The following is a 21,374-nucleotide window of genomic DNA, read 5'->3' as shown; positions in this document are numbered from 1 at the left end:
CTTCTTTTTGTTTTTCAAAAGAGCCCAGATTTTTGAATTTTATAAATAATTCTAATCCATTCACCCCCGCTGTCCCTAATGTACAGGGAGCATAGGGTTGACAACTTGATAATTTTTAAATGAAGAATTAGAAAAACAAACATCATCAAACATCACCCATCATTTGATAAAAAGCAGGGATATTTTTGATGTGGAAAAGTAATTCCCTCAACAAATTGTCTTGGGAACTTTTTTTGTAATCCAACAAAATATATTTCATTGTTTTTATTTGTATTTTTTTTAAACGTTTTGAATGTAATTTAAACAAGCATGCTGAGAAATCCTAAAGGCAAAATACATACATGATTATCACTTAAAAACTCAGCAATATCCACTCTGGAGGTCTACTTAAAAGTACTGTGAAGAAGGAAGATAATAAGATGAGAACTACAATACAAAATCTCTAGCTTGAATACAATGATGGTAAGACCAGATAAGTTTGCTTTCTATCCTGCCTAAGTCTATATAGTAAGTTGTTCTTCAGCCTGGAAAACTCAAAGAGTCACCCAAGTTCTCATTCATCCCCCACATTTATTGCCCATTTGTCACCAGGGTCCTTATGTCTGGAATCCTAGACCTTTCTTTTACCTAATCTGGCCAACTGGGAGACTGGAGAGTAAAGAAGCAAAAAGGAGGAGGAAACTCAGCTTACACAATTTTAGTCTTGGCCCCTCAATGAGGAATTCTTTCTAATTTACACCCCACCATCCAAATCCAAAATTGTCACCCCACCACGGGATAGGACTGGAATAGCCACTTTCCCCACGAAAAGAGAAAGGGAAAGTATCTGTGTGATAGTGGAAAAGTCATATCCCTTTTATTTCCTCAACTGTAAGGTGAAGGAATTAGTTTAGGACCTCTAAGAGCTGCTCTGGTCATCTATAAGAGTGTTTGTACTGGAGAGGGGAGAGAAGCTTACTTTTAGAATACTGATAAACAACTGAGAGAGAATGGGGAAAATGGTAGGGGAGGTGTTTTGTTCTTTGGAAAATGCCTCAAATGTACAAGTAGACCATGGCTAAAATAGACTAATATATTTAGAACTTTTCAGTCTAGATGAAGGCTGGAAAGGAACATGTTATGTAAAGTTGGTGCTGGAAAATACTCTTATTGACAAAATTTGATGTATCTGAACCAGGAATTTCATCCTGCATCATTTAGGAGGGAATTTACAAAATATATGCGTAAGAGTTTGAAAGTATTGTCTTTGTTACACTAAGAGGTGGCAAAGATTGGAAATATGAAACAAAAAGGGGCTTAAAAAATCTATGACAGGAGTATCAAAGAAATAGGGTCTATCCCTCATCTCTCAAGGTTCAGCATGCTATATTACCAGAGTCAGTCCACTTCTGAATCATGACCTTCCTATGTTTATACACTAGATTGCTCTTTGTCTTTCTGGCAAGGAAAAATTTAGGCATGGTTTAAATGAATTACATAATGCAATGTTTACGAAACTTTAGGTTTCTGCTAAAGTGATTTAACTAATTTACTTATTTAGGGGTTGTGGCAGTTTGATATTATTCATGAATTCCAAAAAGAGATATTGATTATGTTTGCAAACTGGTGTGTTTCTCTGGGTGTGATACCTTTCGATTGTGTTAAGTTAAAAGGCTTTACATTTACTTGAATAGCTCAAGATTAGGGCTTTGATTCGACCACGTCATTAGGGTGTGGAGAGTTGGGTCCCCACTCCCTTGGTGGGTGTAGCAGTTTGATATTATTGATGAATTCCAAAAAGAAATATTAGATTATGTTTGTAAATTGGTCTTTGCCTCTGGGCATATTAGTTTATATTGGATTCACCCTCTTGTGCCAGTAGGGCATTCAGTCCCTGCCCCTTGGTGGGTGGGGACTCACAAATAAAAGACATGGCAAAGGACAGAGTTGAGGGGTTTTTGATATTGGAGTTTTGATGTTGGATTTTGATGCTGAAGCCTTAAGCAGGCATCCTGGGAAGTAAGTTCACACAGAAAACAGAAATGGGCCCCAGGAAGAGAAAAACCCTGAGCCCAGGAAAAAGAAGCCTGAGGAAGGGAGGAACCCAGGAAACCTGACTCCTTGCAGACATCGGTAGCCATCTTGTTCCAACACATGAAAATAGACTTTGGTGAGAGAAGTAACTTATGCTTTATGGTCTGATATTGTAAGCTCCTACACCAAATAAATACCCTTTATAAAAACCAACCGATTTCTGGTATTTCGCCTCAGCACCCCTTTTGCTGACTAATACAGTGGGCTATATAAATGGATGCACAATCAAGAACACAGAAGTAGATACACAGAGAAGAACACAGAGTTAGAGAGACAGCTCCATAGAAATGGCAGAGTCCCTGAGAAGAGAGATGAGCCTGATAGTCTGCAGTTAAAGAGAATAGAGCAGCTGAGAAGTCCTGAGAGACATGGTTATGCCAAACTACCACTGAGAGTGGAAGAAGCTGGGGCCAAGGAACCTTAAGAGGAAGAAAGAAGGCTACCCTTGCAGACATCACCTGCCATCTTGCTTCCAACATGTGGCAACAGACTTTGGGTGAGAAAGTACCTCTTATGGTCCCTTGAGTTGTACTCTTTAGGGCCTTGTGACTGTAAGCTTCTACCCCAAATAAACACCCTTTAAAAAAGCCAATGGATTTCTGGCACTTTGCATCAGAACCCCTTTGGCTGACTAATACAGGGGTTCTCTAAATTGAGTAGAATGATAGCTGCAGTTCCTCTTTAACAAGAGACACAGATCAATCTTCAAAAGGTTTAAGGACTAGTTTCTGTGTTAAAGATCAAGGAGAGCTAAAGTCTAAAAAAGGAAAACTCCTGTTAGGTGCTTCCTCTTTCTGTCCCAAAGAGGATGTTTTGCATTAATGAGAGTGATACAAATATTATATTTGTAATATTTTGAGATTCCTAAATGGAAAAGAAGGTCCTGAGCTATTTTTTTCCTTGGGTGAGTAGAATATAACTTCATATAAAAAAGCAGAAGGAATACTAGAATGAATTTTTTCCCAACTGGGTTGAAATTAAACATTTTTTTTTCCTTCCACCGTATAACCATTTTCTTCTCCCTGAATTTGATTACTTTCATACAACTATGAAGGATAAACATTTTCTCACTTTCTGGTACATTCTATCTATTGCCTCTTAAATGATAGAGCTGCTGGAAAAATGACCCAGTTCAGAAGGAAGTTAGATAATCCATTGTAAAACACTTTGATTCTAGATCAATATTCTGTGTTATAACTTGAAACACATGTTTTTCATTATTTCTTTCATGATGGCTAAAATGAACCATAAAGGGGAGAAAAGACTTTAGACTAAAACATATTGTATAATAGAATGCATGAAAATTTTAAAGCAGTAAATAAAAGAGCTAATATTAATATTAGAAAAGAAAATAAATGACCTCAGAGATGGTTAATAAACTTAAAAAATTATCAGAGATGGTAAATAAAAATCACTCACAAAAGTCTGAGCAGCATGCACGTGGACATACACACAGATTTTCCTTTGGGCATCAGAACAGATCCCTCAAGTACACAGGGTGCTAAAGTAGTCATCTCATAGGGAAATGAGACCAAATAGAACACATGGAAAAGAGCTGCCATCATCTAAGATAGATCTTGGAAAGTTTATCATCTCCAAGTGAGTGATAGGAAACTTGGCCATTTTTAGAATTAGAATTCAATGTATTTTTACTTGCCTTTTTTAAACCATTTTTTGTTACCTTCAAATTATTAAAACCATACACATCTAGCGTTTATGACTAATTTTCATGTACATAATCAATACATAATTTTTAAATTATATTTGAAAATCATGTTTTAAAGCTGTATTTTGCACTTTAAAATATACTACACTTTAAAAATAATAAAACATCAAGTTTCTGCAATTGACCCTGCTTTTTATGAATGAGTCGACTTAACAAAGCCCAATATCCCCTCATTTTTAAACCACAGGGCAGAGTGAAATACTATAAGCATGGGTATGTCACATGACAGCTAAAGAGATGAATAATTAAAGCAAATATGGGAAACCACCATTCAATTCCCCTGATTCTCTAAGAAAAAGAGAGAATTCCATGGAACTCCTGTTAAAGACATACAAAATGAAAAATGGAAAAACACTCTATATCATAATAAAAAAACGTGGCTCTTGAACTTTTAACATACATTTATAATAAGCACATTTCCCTTTTCTGATTTACTTACTCTCTGGAGCCAGACCTTCTGGGTTTCATTTCCAGATCTGTCACCCATCAGCTGTGTGTTCTTCCATAGGTTACTTACCTCTCTGTTCTTGGTTTCCACAAGTGTGAAAAGGGTTAATAATAGTACCTACCTCTGAGAGCTGCTGTGAGGATTAAATGCATTAATATTTATAAGAGGTTGAGAACATTACTGGCTCATCATAAGTACTACGTAAGTGTTAGCTACTATTATCACTAGGACTATTACCATTATTGCAATATTTCAATAAATCTATTTTATATCCATGTTTCCTTAAAAGTTTTGAAAACATTATCTTAAAAAAAGGAAAACCAGTAAGTATAGTTTGTTGACACTCAGATATTGATCAATTCTTCACATTTGGCTCTGTTTAGATTATGGTCTGGTCAGGCCCAGCGCTCTCATGTAGCCTCTGAGAACCTATCACGTACAAATTGGTATTGCTGACAGCGGGTACTTCCCTCTCCTTCCAGCTGGTTTTGCATATCACAACTTAAAACTTTTTAAAAGTATTTTTAAAAAAATAATCCCATTTGAATCCAATGATCTATGGAAAGTTCTTCAGCATTTTCTTAGAAATTGTGACCTCTATATGTAAGTAGTAAGACATCTAGTGACTGCCGTGGTTGGTGAAAACAGCAGATTCAACAGATGCCACGGCACTGTAGACAGAATGTCCAAGGGTGACCACAGACTAAAATTAGCTCACATAATCTTGGGTACAATTTTACCTTAGCCGACACTCAAATCATTTAGATGCATGGATTTGACACCAGTCAATCCCACCACAAACATTCACATCTAACCACATCTAATTTGAAAATTATCTAAAAATCCCCACGCTCCAAGCTACGTGTGCATCCATACTTAATATTCTTGTCATTATTTTAACTTTCTTTCAGGAAAGGCAGATTTCCCTAAGTCTTCCAACAGGATATTAATGGTTGGTGTGGTGCAAAAGGATCTCACAGACATCTAAGTTTGGGTAATTCTGAGTAGACCAACTTTAAATGGATACATTCTTTCCTTCTTTAAAAAGATATTTAAATGCTGGAGATTAAAGGGATAAACTGGACAGACCTTACAGAATTTACTTTTTAACGAAGGTTATAAAAACAAAAGAAACAGAGAGAACAAACAAACAAACAAAAACACAAAACCCACATCTATAAATCATTTTAAATATCTTGAAGGAAATAAACAAGTGGCTGAAATAGAGATAAACAGCACATATTTTAGGAAATGTGATTGTAGCAGACCTCTAACATAGTGACATTTCACTAATACCTGACGTAAAAGAAGCAATGGATCTGGAAAAATGAGGGGTGAAAGAGACAGCATGTGGGAAGGGCTTGAGGAGGAAAGAACTGGTGGAAGTGGTCAGCAAGACAAGGTTGGCGCAATGGAAAAATCACAGAGGAACGTGAGGCGAAAGGGGAGTGGTGTGAATCCTGTTTCAAGTGTGGTTGGAGGCCATTAAATGACTGTAAGCAGGGGATTTATACTGGTCTGATTTACAGGAGTTCATCTTGGGAGCTGCGTAGAGAATGTGTAGGGGAAGGGTGTGAGTAGGCCAGGCCGGAGGCTATTGGTCCCGTTGAGATGACAGTGGTTGAGCTACGTTACAGGTGGTGAGAATGCAGAGAAGCAAGACTTCTCACAAACTTTAATAAGCTGAAGTGTAGTGTAAAGCTTCAAGTCTGGAAATAAAGACCAAAACGGATTTTATCCAAGAGCCCCCATCAGGAAACACCACTTCTTGAATCATGGATAATGCAAATATTTTTTTCTTGAAAAGAGTAAAGGATTATTCTACTACCTCATCAGCTACAGAAAGCAAGATTTGTAGGAAGAGGGTAAAAGGAAAGGAATTGATTTGGGATGGTGGCGAGGGAATTTAAAGGGAGGATATGGAAAGGCTCACGCAATGGAGTTTTTTCTTAGGAAGGCAGAATAGATGGGAGTACTGTGGGTGGTGGGTGCTAGACAAACTAGGAGAAAGGACAGGACATCAGAAACAGGTGTTGCTACTTATCCAGTGTAGTCCAGGGCCACCTTCCTGTGGTCATCTGTAAATATATTGATTCAAATATTTTTCTGCAAGTGCTCATGGCTCCCTGCAACTTTGCAGATTCTTCAGGGAGAGCACTGGACTTGGAGTCAGAAGTCTGGAATTTTTAGGATAGCACCGTAACCTACTGGTGGGGAAATAGGTCATCTCTGCCTCTGCTTCTTAAATGGAAAGCCTGGACTCAAACAATAATACGAGTAAATCATTAGTTATCAAGATAATGTAGGACATCACTTCAAATGCCAGAAATGCTTCTTTAACAAATTAAAATGAGTCAAATGAGACCATAAAATATTTGCCAACTCCAAAGTGCTGCTCCTCAAAATGGCCAGATATTAATATTTTAGTAGCTAAGAAGAAATGCCAAATTTCTCATTGACCTTGTATTCACCAAAATAATATACCTAATTTGCAAGAATATACATTTTCCCCATGGGATGCAATAAAAGTATTTTCATTTTGAATGGGAAAAAAAGGAACCTACTAAATTCATGTTTTTCCTGAATTGGCCCTCGAGCCACAACAATTGTTTACTACTTTGCTGGGGTTTTGCCTTAATGCCATCTTAGCACTCTATGTGATGCTAAGAATGAAAAAGTATTACTAATATTATCCTGACCTTTTAGCCCTATAGTAGGCCCAGGTAATGATGTGCAATGTGCTAAATCAATTTGCATTATTGTGAGCTCTCTGCCACTTCTTTGAATCTTGGGCTAAAGAGATCTCATTCCAGTGTCGGTAAACATCCACATTTTCTACAATACACCCTCATGTTTGCAGGAATTCTGTCAGATGTGAGATTAGAAACAAGTAATTAGGTTGAAATTTGGGTTAATTAATGTAGGAGTCAAGTCAATTTGTAATTTAAATTTGGCAGCAATGCAATTTGCCTTTCCTTGATCCCTTGTTACCAGAGTTGACTTTATGAATGAACACTCAGCTAGAGAGGAATTCTCAAATGGCAAAGCCTCTTTTCCATTATTATTACCAGAGAGACATTCCCCACTCCACCCTCCATTATAGTTCTGGGATAAGTGTTGTTACTTTTGGGCTCCAGGAAAGGATAAAGGTAGTTTTCCATATTTGACTGACACCAAACTCCTATCTGTTCACTTAATTGTGAACAATATTTTTAGGGTCTATTTAAAAGAAATATATTTAACTCAGGGTGAAGACCTAAAATCCTAGAAGAACTATATCATATTTCATACATTTTTTTCTCTATTAGCTGTGCAGGCATCACCTGGAAAGTCCACTTGATATATAAGGCTAATCCAGACTCTTCCAGGCTTTTCCAAAAGGCTGGGATTTTGTTAACAGCCACAAATCCTGCAGCCCCCATGGGGCTGGAGAGTCCAGTTTAAAGCGTCCAAAGAGATTGATAATAATATCCACGGAGAAGGGCTTCTGATTTCACCTGTTATTTTAAGGCTCTGATCATTCAAGACAATTAATAGTCCAAGTATAATAAAAAGACAGGTCACCATCAAAACATCATTTCATTACAGTAATGGAGTGAGCATTGTCTTTTGGCATGAATTTTAGGTTTGAATTCTAGCACTACCCCTGGGGAAATGTGAGAACATTGGTGAGTCAGGTGAGTCTGTTTGTTCACTTCTAGAATGGGCTTGATAATATCCCACAGGATTTTCACAAGAACCAACTCGGTATTGCTACATTCAGCACACAGGAGTCCAGTGAAATGTAGCTCTTTCTGTTATTGTTTTTAGCCAACCCCTGTACAGTCTTGGAGGTATTAACTTCCTGAAGATCAGTTATTGAAATAATTTAGGATTAATTGCTTACAGGGCTCTGGTTGGTATTTGGAAAACAAGAAAGTCCTCTTTTTCACCCTCCAGAGATATAAACACCATCTAGTAGCTTCAGCCTTAACACAAGAGGCAGGAGAGAATAGAGATACGTATTGAGTGATTAAGAAAGGCTGAAGGGGCCACTGGAAAACAGTTCAGCATGCTAAACTGAACAAAATATTCTGAATATGTAATCTATGTTTCAAATGCTCACTAAAGAAAACAGGGTCCGTTCTGCAAGTCCACATTGACTCAAGCCCAAGATAGAAGCATGGGTGTAAGAAAGTTCAAAATGTATATGCATTATTGATATGGAGGAATAATCAGAGAGAAGAAGCTGAAAGCTCTGGGACAAGTTAATTGCTACCTTAAGAAAAGGAAAATTTTAAAGCCTCAGTGTAGCAAGAAACATTTTAGGGGAAAAAAAGGACCAGACCATATTATGGCCATATTTAAAATAAGTTGTAATTCATTTCACCAAGAGAAGAGGTCTCCTGAATGTGCTAGGGAGGAAGGATAAATAGAGAACTCAGTTTTTCATAATCTAGTAGGTGAATAAGAAAAATTAGCAGATTCCTATAACACACAAGGGAGAATCAAATGTCATAAGATAGTTAAAATTTGTAATCTAAAAATTGGTATATTTGTCCTGACAAAATTCACCTAAGCAAATTTTAAGCACAGAAACATTCTGGGAAATATTAGGATGCTGAAATACTGGAATTCTTAGAATGTGATGCTTGAGGGCAAGGGTTTTATAAAACCCATATTTTCATAATAGTGTATACTAGTACATTGAATTAGTAATATGCTATTATAATAAAGAACTTAAAGTTTATTTCAATAAGTGAATGACAAAAGGGATGACTATTATAGTATATTGTATTATGATAACATATACAATAATATAATAACTTATACATACATGTATACATGAATTCACACACACACAGACGTGGGCACATGAATGTGCATGGTACCTTTGGAAGTGCTAAGGAAAGAGATATCAAGAAACGGTATTACATCTTGCTTGGGGGTTATTGGCTGTGCAGGTAATGCTTAAAGGAGGAAGCAGCACTTAGGTTAACCTTAGGGAATTACACAATTTCAAAAAGGGGAGATAGTGTAAGGAGTGCATCTCAAACATATTGAAATTATTGTCTACATTCAGGATCTTTATTTCCTCACTTCTCATTTTATTCTTCAACCCAAACCCACCCATTTATTGCAATTGACCTTAGTTAAATCCAATTGAGATCACCCAGTTCTTATCACCTATCCACAGCATAGGTGATGCATGTTCTCCTCTCTGGCTTCCATAGAACCACTTTACCTTGTTGTTTCTCTATCTAGTCTTTCATTTCATTTCATTTTATTTTATTTTTGTATGCTCTTTTTCCACTTGTACCTTAAAATTGGTGTTCCCAGGGTTCTGTTGTAGATATTTTTCTTTTTTCTTTTTAAAATTTCAATTTCTAGTTTTCCTTTTTGTTTTTTGTCATCTTCTTTTTTTCTTTTTACTATTCCATCGGTGATCTCCTCCATACCTATATCATGACCTGGACCTCCCCCAATTATTCTTTGCCTGGTCTTGGTGAATGACAGTGCATCTCTCCTATTGTCTGTGAAAGAGACCTGGAATTCATCATACACTCCTCTATTTCCTTCTTTAATCCATACCTTCAATTTCTATCATTCACGCAGTTCTACAAAAGCTACCCCTAAAATGTCTCCTGACTGTCATCTTTTCTTTTCTATCTCCAACAAGGTGGCCCTAATGGCTTCTCCCCTCTGTTACTGCAATAAGGCTCTGGGGTTCCAATTAATTTGTATCGAGGTCCCTTTCCACCTAATACTCCTCCTATCTTCCACTAGGCTGAGCTACCAAGTTGGTTAATCTGATTACTTCAGTGTCCTACACTGTTCACTCCTTTAACCACCCCCACTGTCTTCATGATAAAATGTCAGTCCTTTAGCATGAGAGGGCTGCAAACCTCTTCTTTGCCGTCTGTTCCCTACAGACCATGCTATGGCCAACCAAAATACCTGCAGCTTCCCCAAATCATCATGTTGTTTCAAACTTCCAGGGATTTGTATTCTCTAGTGACCTGCCTGTAATGCACTTCACCTCTTCCCCTTCTTTATCCGGCTCATTCTGTCTCGTCATGCAAATGTTGAATTACATCCCTTTTAGAGTCACCACTTTTGGAAAGCGAGTCCGGTTCTTCCCTCCCTGCTACCAGAGTGCTCGTCCTTTCTCTACCAGAGTACTGACCACACCACTCTGTCTGTTGCTTTTTCTGTCTCTTCTGGTTCCCATGAAGCCTGGCTTTGTGATTTGTCACAAATTACATTTAATAAATATTTATTGAGTTTTCAAAAATGAGCAAAGCAATGCAGATGGAAATTTGTTGGCTATGTTACAGGGGAAGTTTTAGTAAATTTAGAAAAATGGAGCAAGGTAAGATTTTAAATGTCCAATTCTGAATCACCAGATAGATAAAAGCCTGGGACTAGGACTACAGTTTGGGAAGACACCTGAACCACAGCTATAAAGGGCTTCATGTACTCACACAAACGTACCCCCCCCACACTAATTTTGAGGCAATAAAATAGAAACTGGGGACAGCAGCTAAGGGCTCGAGGGTTGAAAGTGAAGAATGGAAGCAAAATTGGGGGAACTATGTAATGGGCTTCAGAAGTGTAATGAGGGAGATGTTGAGGTTTTCTACTGACTTACATAGGACAGGTAAAATGGGATTATATCTTGAAATATCTTAAATGTCAGGCTGAGGGCTGGCTTTAACTCTTGCAGTCCCTGGACAATCAATGAGTAATTCTGAATAGAGGGTAACAATATCAGAGCTTAGAAAACAAGTTTGCTTTTGTTCTGTAACACCGGTTGCAGCACAGTGAGACTGAAAAATTAGAGATACTTAAGTATTGTATAAAAGGTAGTAAAAGCTTAAATTAGAAAGGTGGCAGTAAAACTGTGAGGACAAAAAATTTAGTATCCATGAGAAAATTGCTAGTAGCCTTGGGCCTCGATTAAGAGGGAAGAAAGACATGCATTTGCAAACAGAAATTTTAGCTAAATGGGATGGTTAAATATTGATTACAAGAGAGAGAAAATATTTCACTGAACCAGGAATCGTCTTTCAAAAATAGCTTCTTAGGTTTAGAGCTTCTGTGTAATTCTTACTTTGTATACACCATGTTAATGTATATGCTGTTATTTATTTATTTAATAAAGAGGGACATTTCTTTTAACAGAGTCAGAATTTTATACCTCAGGTATCCACAGGTACCATGGGGGCACCGGGTGATGTTTCTGGCACATGGCCTGAGCTGCAGGCACAGTCACCATGCACAGCCAGTTCTAAGGAGATGAATCTTGCCGAGCCAACTGAATTTTAGTGACCTTATGCTGTACCCCTTGATCTACTCTTCCTTCCCTAAAAATTATTTTTCTTTAAAAAAAAGCAAATAGGAAAACACATTTCAATCCAATCAGACAATATTGTTTTCGGAAAACCAATTCAAGAAAACTGCACCTAGAAGTATTCAGGAAGAGATTCCTGAAAGGCATTTTCTACTGATTCCTTCCCAATTTCTCATTCCCATGACCCACTTTTAAAATATCATTTTAAAGACCTGAAACCTTTCAATCTTACTGATATCCTAAACTCTTAAACATGTTAATGTGATTATCCTGTTTTGACAGGCATGAAAGCAAGTGAACACCATTGTGACAACACAAAATATAATTGCTTGCTTTTCTAATTTTCATTATATGGATCTCTGAAAGATTATATTAACATGGAAAAGCACACAATTATCACAGACAAAATGATGTTTTAAATTATAATTAAGAGGGAGGAAAATCTCATACCTGAGTGTAATGATTACTTCTTTATAGGTCATTCTCTTCTAAACACAACATCCTTGAGGATAAGGATGTGTCTTAGTTGTCTACGTATCTTGGGGCTTAGTGAGATGTGTGTCATGTAATAAACAATCAAAAATTATTTTAGAATAAAGGCCATTTTAAAAAGTATAACACTTACATAGACCCTACTGTGCACCAGGCACCTACCCATGTGTTTTTACAAATATTAACTCATTTACTCCTCATAAAAATCTCATTTACAAATGATTTTATGAATAATGCATGGGAAGGTTAAATTACTTCCCCAAAATCATACAGAGAGTGAAGAAGCTGGGAGTAAAATCTAAGCAGAGATGATTATATAAATTGAAAGAGATTTATATAAATTTAAATTTAAGGCAAATCCAATGACATTTGCAATGACATTTTCCAGAGACATATATAAGTATATGTGTATATATTGTATATGTATGTAGGCACATACCTAAAAATATAGCATTGAATTTAGTACAAGAAGACCTGGGTTCAATACATACTTAATTTACTTGGTCTGTGGCTTTGAGCAAGTCCATTAACCTAATGCGTCCTCAATTCCCTCATAGTGATATCAGAATAATAGCTCGGTACCTTACAGGGCAGTTGTGAGCTTTAAATAAAATAAATTTAGTCTAAGTACTAGAACAACCTTAGCACCCAGGATGTGTTACTTGGCGCTAAGAAGAATGGAAATATTTTCCTCCATCTCTCCTTTCAAAAGGAAACATAGTTGCATATTATACATCATTCAGGTCTTAGTAAAATGAGATCAAACTCTGTTTCATAAACATTATTTTTAACTTTTCTTAAAGTTAGAGTTCATATACTAAAGCATTTTCTAAAGGGTCAGATGAGCTTCCAACTCAACATCATTTCTGGAAAGAAAAAAGACCCAACCAACAGTAATTTATTTCCTAGAAGCTGTTATGGCTTAAACATCTAACAAACACAAAAAACCTCTCTTCTAACTCAGAAATAAAGTTATGTATATACATTTTCTTTAAACAGACAAAAGATTAGATCAGCATAACAAATGGCATTATTTTTACCAAGATCTTTCGACTTTAATGGGCTCTACAAAATCCTTTGGAAGACCATCTCCTTCAGTGGTTTTCAAGCCTGGCTGGATGTTACAATCACCTAAAAGTATATTAAAAATGAAGACCCTTCCTGGTTCAGGGTAGGGCCCAGGCATCCAAATACATTTTTCCAACTCTTCCATTGATTCTAATTTATAGCCCAAATTGAGAACACTGGTTTAGGTTATCATTGAAAACATCACTGTTCTATTTCCATTTCACTTTTACTCTAATAAAAACCAACAGTTAATAATATCTTCTTCATGTCAACATTGAAAGAGTCAGAAGTTCACAAGAACAGAGATTGAAGCAAATGCTATCTTTACTCTCCATCATCATTCATCAAGAAATGGGAAACAGAAGCCATATTTATATGAGCTAATTTTTCTTCAACTCTGAGCATCCTGAAACAAATACAAGTCAAAGATTATTTCTGTGTTCTTGTAATAAGGTGAGTATGAGGATTTCATGTTTACTATATTCAGTTGTTGCTGTGGTCAATAAATAATCTTAGAGCTTTTTATAATGTGACTGAAGAGTATTCTTGTGACTATAGTGCCTAAAGTGAACTGTCTTAGGATCTAGCTATTGGAACCATAACAAATCCTGGTTGACAGATGTTTTAAACTATGTTAAAATACTGAGCAGATATGAGAGCCCACTGAAAACACTGATTTAAATTGTAAAGACATTGTGCAAGTCTAATGCTCTTAGTTCCTTTCATAATGCCAGTATGAAAACCAGGAATTTCAATCTTTGAAAACTGAGTTCTTAAGCTGAGTTCTCTAACTGAACGCATAGTAGGCTAGCAACATGTTATTACAAATTATACTTTGTAAATACCATAGCACTAAAAATATCCTTTTTTTGTTTTGAACTGTAAGCAAAGGTGACCAACTTGGATGCATCTGTTATTTAAACATTAGTTTAAATCTTTGGTTTATTTTGTAGATTTCCCTTTGAATCACCCAATGAAGTCAACAAACAGCCTTGAACAGATCACTTGGTTCAGGTTAACTATAGCCATGAAATCGTCTGGGTCTCCTGAAGATTGGCAAACAGAACCGTACCTTCTAGTCTTGCATATACCACATACTATTGTAGGTTAAAGCTTTCAGATGGAACTTTGGGGGTATGTTTATAAAATAAAGCCTAAATAGTGAGTTTTAAAAAATCAAATCAGATAGTTGATTTTTTACTTTGATTGAATTTCCTTGGATCTCAAGGAAAATGAACGTTTTGGGAAGAATTAATTTGTTAGAGCTTTTCTTGATGTCTCTCATCCAGGCTTGGAAAGAGCATCATGAAAAAGAGCACCCTTTTGGAAACTATGCACACAACATATTTTTCCTAATAGGTGTGAAGAATGGTTGCTATGCATAAATGATTCTTGGAAAATAATTCATTGTAAAACATGACTTAACAAGCAAGTCCATTCACCACTGTACCCACTTCCAATATCCTGAACACATCTTATCCACACATCTTAGAGATGCCGATATTATGTTTTTTTAAATTAATAACCACATTTGGAAAAAAAATTGAGAAATTTCAGTCCCGCAATTTTCATACCCAGTAAGTTGGAGAATAAAACTTGTGGGGGAAATTGCCATTAACAACACAAGAAATCACAGTCACAAGACATCTACAGAACGCTTCAATACAAAACCTTAAGTTGTAGTGTCTTCGACAACAATCTTTCCTTTTTTAGTCGAGGGTAAAGTGAAGCCACAGAGACCAAGCTGATCCTATCCATCAGAACTTCGAAAACCACAATCAAATTGCAGTTTTGCAATAATTAAAAACAAGGTACCTCGTGCGCCTCCACGATTTACTACCCCCCGACGCCCCAAAGCTTTAGGTCCCGCTCACTGTCATACTCTCCTTACCTGGACTAGCTCTCACTTGGAGGCTGGGCACAGCTCAGTAGAATCGAAGGTCATTTACAAATGGTGGTTCCAGAGACTCTGGATCTCAAGCTACAGTGCCCATCTTCCGGGCAGGAGATGCCAGCCGCGGGGTGAGGTGTCGACGGTGCGCATCTCTCCAACCCCGGAAGGTCTGCCAGGCGCGCAGTGCTGCCCCCCAACCGTGTGGGGGGCTGGCTTTCCTAGTTTGACGTGAGAACAGACTGCGTTAGTCTGGAGTCCTCCTCCTCCTATCCCTCATTTGATTACCTGACACTTTAATTCTGCCTTAATTGATGGTTTCTACCCAGCCCCACGTTGGATTAGAAGCCAAAAGACAATTGCTCTTCCCCTTTGCTTTACTTCCACCTTCCCAGGAGTCCAAGAGGCTCACCTTCCCCGCGCCTTCCCGCCCTCGCCCAGCTGTGAGCTGAGCGCAAACTTCTGCTGACTTAAAGAGTCTTAATTGTCGCTCACGCTCACGCCCCACCTCCTCCCTCCTCCCCTCAGGCAGCCGAGGAGGTGGCAACGGAATTGATGAGCGTCAGACCCCTCCGGACCAGCCGCCCCCGTCAGTCCCCTCCGGTCCCTGGAGAGGGAGTGGCGCGCACACCAGCGCCGTGCGCCTCCGCGCCAGCCCCGGCGCCCCGGCCCGCCGGCCAGTGGGGCTGCGCTGGGGCAGCTCCTGCTTCAGTTCCGGCCGGGGCTCGCCCCGCCATCCCAGAGTCTAAAGAGCGGCGTAAACACGTGGAGGGACCCGAGTTAAACCTTGGGTAGGGAGATGCGGGGGCGTGGAAGGGGGGTGCGTGGATAGTCGGGGCTGGGAGATTGGTAGCCCGTCCTCAGAGACAGCTCTCTGGGAGTCCGGTCCCCTCTCTGGAGAATGCAAATTCCTGGGGGAGGTAGTTTCCAAAAGAATCCTCCCCCGCCTTCCTCACTCAGGATGCAGTGCCATCCTGGCTCCTTCAGTCGCCACTCGGGGGGGCAGCACTGGAAGCCTGTGGAGAGAGGGTCGGTAGTGGGCGACGTAGGAAAGTGGGATGGGGGGAGACCGCTGGCTAAGGGCTGGGGGGCTGAGAAGGGAAAGGGAAAGGAGCTTGCAGGCCGGAGGTAAGAAGAGTCCGTGGGGGTCCGGCAAGCCCTGGGAGGGCGTCCGGAGTCGGGAGGCTGCAGGCTGAGGGGCGCCGGCTGGATTGCGCGGAAGAGCGCCCTGCACCGACGGGGCTGACGGTGGGCCGTGACCTAGGGTGAGTGAGCCCGGTGAAGACGGCGAGGGACGACGGGAGTCCGGGGTGCCAGACTTGGAGTTAGGGACTGCGAGCATTCTCCCACCCCACCACAGGACCTCGAGGACAGCGGAAGCCCGGGACAATCCGATTCCAGGCAGGGGCTGCCGGGGCTGGCGGGCACGCCCTGGGCGGCGGGCAAGTTAGTTCCAAGGACTGGCCGCCCTCACCCTCCCTTAGTCCAGGGCTGGGAGTGCGAGGCAGCAGCCAGGACTCTTTTGCTAACTCTGCTCTGGCCGGCTTTGGGCTAAGGGAGCAGCATCCCGCGTCCCGGGGCCGCAAGGTGGCCGTGCACCGTCCAGGTTTTTGACTGACTGCTCGGCAAAATAAACACTGACAACAACACAATAGAACGGGAAGAAAGCCAGACAGCAACGCAGCACACTTTCCCGGGCAGACCGAGTTTCTCCCAAACACAAGGGGCAGCGCCAGGCGACGGGGTGTCGTGTGAATGGGGCTGCAGCCCGCGTCCACCCATCCCCGGGTTCCTTCCCTGGAAAGCTGAAAGGCTCTAGGCAAAAGGTACGCTTGTTCCTGTTCTCCTTTGAATTCCCACTCCCCACCTCAGAGGGCCACAGGGGCCCCTAATTCCTGACTTAATAGGGACCCAGAGTCCAGGCACAGACTCGCTCTCCCACCCGACATTCCAGGGTTTTTTTTTTTTTTTTCCCCAGGGTCCTCTCTCCATATATCAACCTTCCCTCCCTGCCACTTCCAGTCTGGTGACCCAGAGGGCTGCGTGTGTCTCAGCACACTGAAACCCCATGGCACCCGCCCACTGAAGGGAAGAGCCTACCGACACTTCATTCTGGAGATCTAAGTGGGCATGAGGTTGTTAGCAGTACATAATGTGAATAGGAAAGGAGGCTAGGCAATTGTGAGAGGAGGCTGAAAAAGGACACACATGCACGCATACACACACACTCACGTAGTAACACAAACAAAACCGGTACGTCCGAATTCAGAGTTTCGGTATGAAGAGTCACTCAGTGCCTTGTCTTAAGTCCTGGGTCCAAGAGCTGCCTGCATCCCAGCTGCTGCTGCCCAGCGCCCAGCCAACAGCTGACCATGCCCTCCTTTAAGAATCCTCTTCTGGAACGTTAATTACCCTCGCTCTGTGCAAACTAGCAGAGAATTATTAAAGAGATGATGGTGCTTAATTCACTCTCACAGGAAAAAGTTATTTGAGTACCTCCTATGGTTGATTGCTGGAGGTCTAACTGAGAACTTCCTTCTGCCTTAGCCCAAATCACTGAAATAGCACTGAATTTGGGAGATATTTGTTGGGTGGAGGGTGCTGCTGCACTTGGCATTGTTGAAATGGAGCAAACACAGGAAATTTTTTCTGCTGGAGGGTAATCCCAGGGCATCCTACATCACTGACTGTGACAACTGATACTCTGAGAGCAGGACCGGCTTGGTTCTGTAAAGCTACCAAGAACGTATGGGACATAGCCTTTAACCGTGACTTAAGAGAGACAAAACAATTCTAAACATTAGTGAGAAAAATAGCATGGGTGTATTCTGTAGCCTTAAACTATGTATGTATAAGCAAAAAGAGACACACAACTGAATTAAGCGCTAATTGTGATCGAGACAATATTGGAGGGAAAATGAAATGTCTGCAGGCAGAAGATGTCAGGGAAGGTGACCCAGGAGAAGTGGGATCAGGGATGGGGCTCTCTGGTCTCTCAACAGTAATAAACTAACTTTTCCAGCAATGGACATTTATTAAACACCAAAGAGTTCGTGCAACAGTTGGAAGCACTAGGAATTTATAGAAATTTAACTCTGCTGTTGTCTTTAAACTAGAAAATATTTCCTATGGTCCTACACGAGTAGGTTCTAACCTGGTAATGGCCTGGTAAGAAGAACTGGCAGTGCTGGTCATGAAATCAATTTACTGGGCAATGTTTCAAAAATGAAGTAGAATAGTATAGAAAACAAGTATTGAAACTTGTGTCTCTTTTCTGTATGCATATGTGTGTACTGGGCTACAAAGCAAAATATATATCTTTTGGAGGCTCACAGTAAAAAAATCTGAAGATACTTGGTTAAAAAAGACACTCTTCAAATAGAATGCTTTCTATTTGCCAATAAGCCCTCAAATGAAATCATTTCCTCAAAGGGACATTCAGGGAATAAGCATCTTAAAATGTGGTAATCACACATTTTTGGGGGTTTCATTGATTACTTATGACTTTAAAATCCCAGTCTTTATGAGACATTGCCCTTATCCTTCTGCCTTTCCTGCTCTTTTAAATAATTTCCCTTTGGGCAGTTTCTAAGTCAGGGAGAAGGATTCTGTGGTAGGTCTTCTTGTCTCCTGTGTTTGGATATGAGAAAAACAGCCTTTTGATGCAAACTCCTCTTCAGTCCTCAAACCCTCCATTTTCGTTGCTGAGAAAGTCAAGTCCTGACACTAACTATTGAAAGGTTACAGTCCATCAACGCCATCTCTCTTTATTCATATGCCAAATCAGGGTGTGGACCATATGACTTTAACACCCTTTAGCGTTCTAGAATCCAGTGACTTTTTCATAAAAGCACCAAAGGCTATGAATGAAAGACTAACTCTACTAAACTTGTTCTTGTTAAATATGGTAATGTAAGGGAAGTTCACACATTGGAGGGACTGAAAAAATTCATTTATTTCTATTGGGAGAAAAAAAATAGTGGTTTCAGGCAAAATGAACTGGCTTTTGTTCTCTTTTTAAAAGAAATTTAGAGAAAAAAAAATTCTGGCCTTTTTCAGGAAACCAATCTGTGGCTTTAATAACACCCAAACAGCAATGTTTTCCTTACATCAAAATGCAATGCAATCCCTCATACTTAAATGAAATTTGATGCATGTTTAATACTACCTTATGTCACAACACACTGCACTAGCTAACCATGGGGGATCCACAAATTATAATATGCAGTCCCTACCCTCAAGGAGTCCACAGTCTATGTGAGCACATTTGTTTCCTCTTGTATCCTCCCTCCAAATAAGCAGCTTGTAATTATCCTTTATATAATTACCCTTCACAGCTTTACAGACCTCACTATGTCAGGGAGCATAATAATTCTTGTGAGTAAAAGTAAATGTTTCTCTTTTGAAACAGTACGATAGATGATATTTTCTTGAGGGAAGTCTGCTTTGATTTTCAGCCTCATTTCTAGAAATAGGGGCTAGTACACTTTTAAGTCTCTTTTTTCTCTTTACTTTTCAGAGGGTGTAAAACAGTTGTGTTCCTTTAGTGAATATATTTCCTGGGAGGAAAAAAACAAATTCCATTTACACTAGGAAGTGTCTTTCCAGATTGTACATACATAAACTTCTCTTAGGTTAACTATTAATTTGATGAATAAATAACTCAGGTTAAGTGCAGGTGGCTAGGGCATTAAGTAGCATGGAAACTAATTTCTCCATCTCTGATGAAGTTGGGAAATATCCTGATATTTCCTAGCCTCTAGGGAGAATTCTAGAGGGAAGCCCAAGAACCAGGAAAAAAACCACAGGAGCAGATGCATACATGCACTCATTTATTAATTCATTCAATAAATAATGAAAATTTACTGGACTCAAAAAGCTTACATGCTAGTAGTGGAAAGTAGACAATAAATAAAATAAGAAATAAATTGCTGGGGGTAGATGTGGCTCAGTCATTTGGATACTTCCCTCTCATGTGTGAGGTCCCGGGTTCGGTTCCCGGTGCCTCCTGGAGAAGGTAAATAATGAGCCTCTGGGGGAAGGGGAGGATAAAGAAAAAATAAATAAAATAAATCTTTGAAGACATACATTGCTAATTTCAGATGATAAATGCCATGACCATCACTGACAAGGACTGAAAGGCTGGGGGGAGGTAGTGCTTTCCCTAGGATGATCAGGAGAGGCCCCCCTTGAGCATAAAATTTAATGAGAGGGAGGTTACACGTGGTCTCTAGTCAAATTCTCAAAGTTCCCCTTTTCCCTCCATTAAACGAAAATAAATACAATTGGGGTCTGAAATTTACTCCTTTTTGTGATTGTGTATGTGTGTAAATGTGTGTGTTTTTAAAAGGCTCTCTATAATTCAGTTGTATTTTATTCTGTCATCAGAAATTTGGGAGATGGGAGGCTTTTTATCTTGTACGTAGCAGGAGAGGTAGTTGTATAATAGTTTTCCCTATTTCTGAGACTGTCCATCTGAAGTTAAATTAGGAGACAGGCCTCACACAGTATGAGCATTTTGGCTTAGATTATCTTGGGATATGTTGACAGAATATTTAAATGCAAGGGAATACATTTTCTCCCAGAACTAAAGCAAAGTTTGACCCGTCTTTAACAGTTAAAATTCTCAATTTTCTGTTTTCTGATTAAAAATCAATAGCTTCGTGGATTTTGCTTTACTGTTGACCTAAGAGGCATTGTATTAGCACTTTAACGTATTTTCTCATTTTAACTCTATGAGCTAGGTATGACTTTTATTTCCATTGTACAGATGCAGAAACTGATGCTTAATGAAATTAAATGATTTTGCAAAGGAGCCAAGATGCTAACACAGGTAAACTAACATATATACTGTATATATTCTACTGGCTCTATTTCAGGAATTACTCAGCATAGATATATGCCAATATAAATTAAAAATAGTGGAGGCATTAGGAGTTTAATGGGCAATTCTATCCATATTAGCATGTTTTTAAACAACAGTCAAACAAACATTGTTGAAAAAAAAAAGTTTCAACCAACCATAAACTGAACACATAGCCATCAGAGTAACAGGGCTTTTGCCTTCCAGGCAGAGAGTGTGTAATCTAAAAGAGGGGTCAAAGTATTTAAACAATTAATAATAATTCCTCAATCTGTAATAGAAGTATATTCCAGTGCTCTGAGAGCTCTGAAGAGGGGAGATTCATTCTACCTGGGAAAAGATTTGTTTTAACTAGATTTAATCTCTCTGAAATCTAATTCTCTGGCACTAACAGACTCTGATATGGATGGGAAAGTATTAGAAATTCAAAGCTTTACATGCCACAGAAATAAAATTTTCCTTTTTTATTTAAAATAAGAG

The 21,374-nt window shown here is 39.3% G+C and overlaps 1 protein-coding gene across 2 annotated transcripts in view; it reads right to left on the bottom strand.

The window, feature by feature from the left end:
- Positions 1–15,477, bottom strand: part of CALCR (calcitonin receptor) — a 169,323-nt gene extending 153,846 nt beyond the window's left edge. The window contains exons 1-2 of one of the 2 annotated variants that reach the window (XM_004475695.2): positions 15,444–15,477; positions 15,032–15,252 (exon numbers count right to left, since the gene is read on the bottom strand). The gene's annotated coding sequence lies outside the window, so the exon portion shown is untranslated. The remainder of the gene's footprint in view (positions 1–15,031; positions 15,253–15,443) is intronic. The other variant, XM_058296970.1, reaches the window with a different exon arrangement.
- Between the last annotated feature and the right edge of the window lie 5,897 nt (positions 15,478–21,374).

The sequence above is a fragment of the Dasypus novemcinctus genome, chromosome 5 (assembly GCF_030445035.2).
Source record: "Dasypus novemcinctus isolate mDasNov1 chromosome 5, mDasNov1.1.hap2, whole genome shotgun sequence".
NCBI classification, from domain to species: domain Eukaryota; kingdom Metazoa; phylum Chordata; class Mammalia; order Cingulata; family Dasypodidae; genus Dasypus; species Dasypus novemcinctus.
Note: the sequence above shows the minus strand (reverse complement) of the source record. Positions and strands in the feature narration are given on the sequence as shown.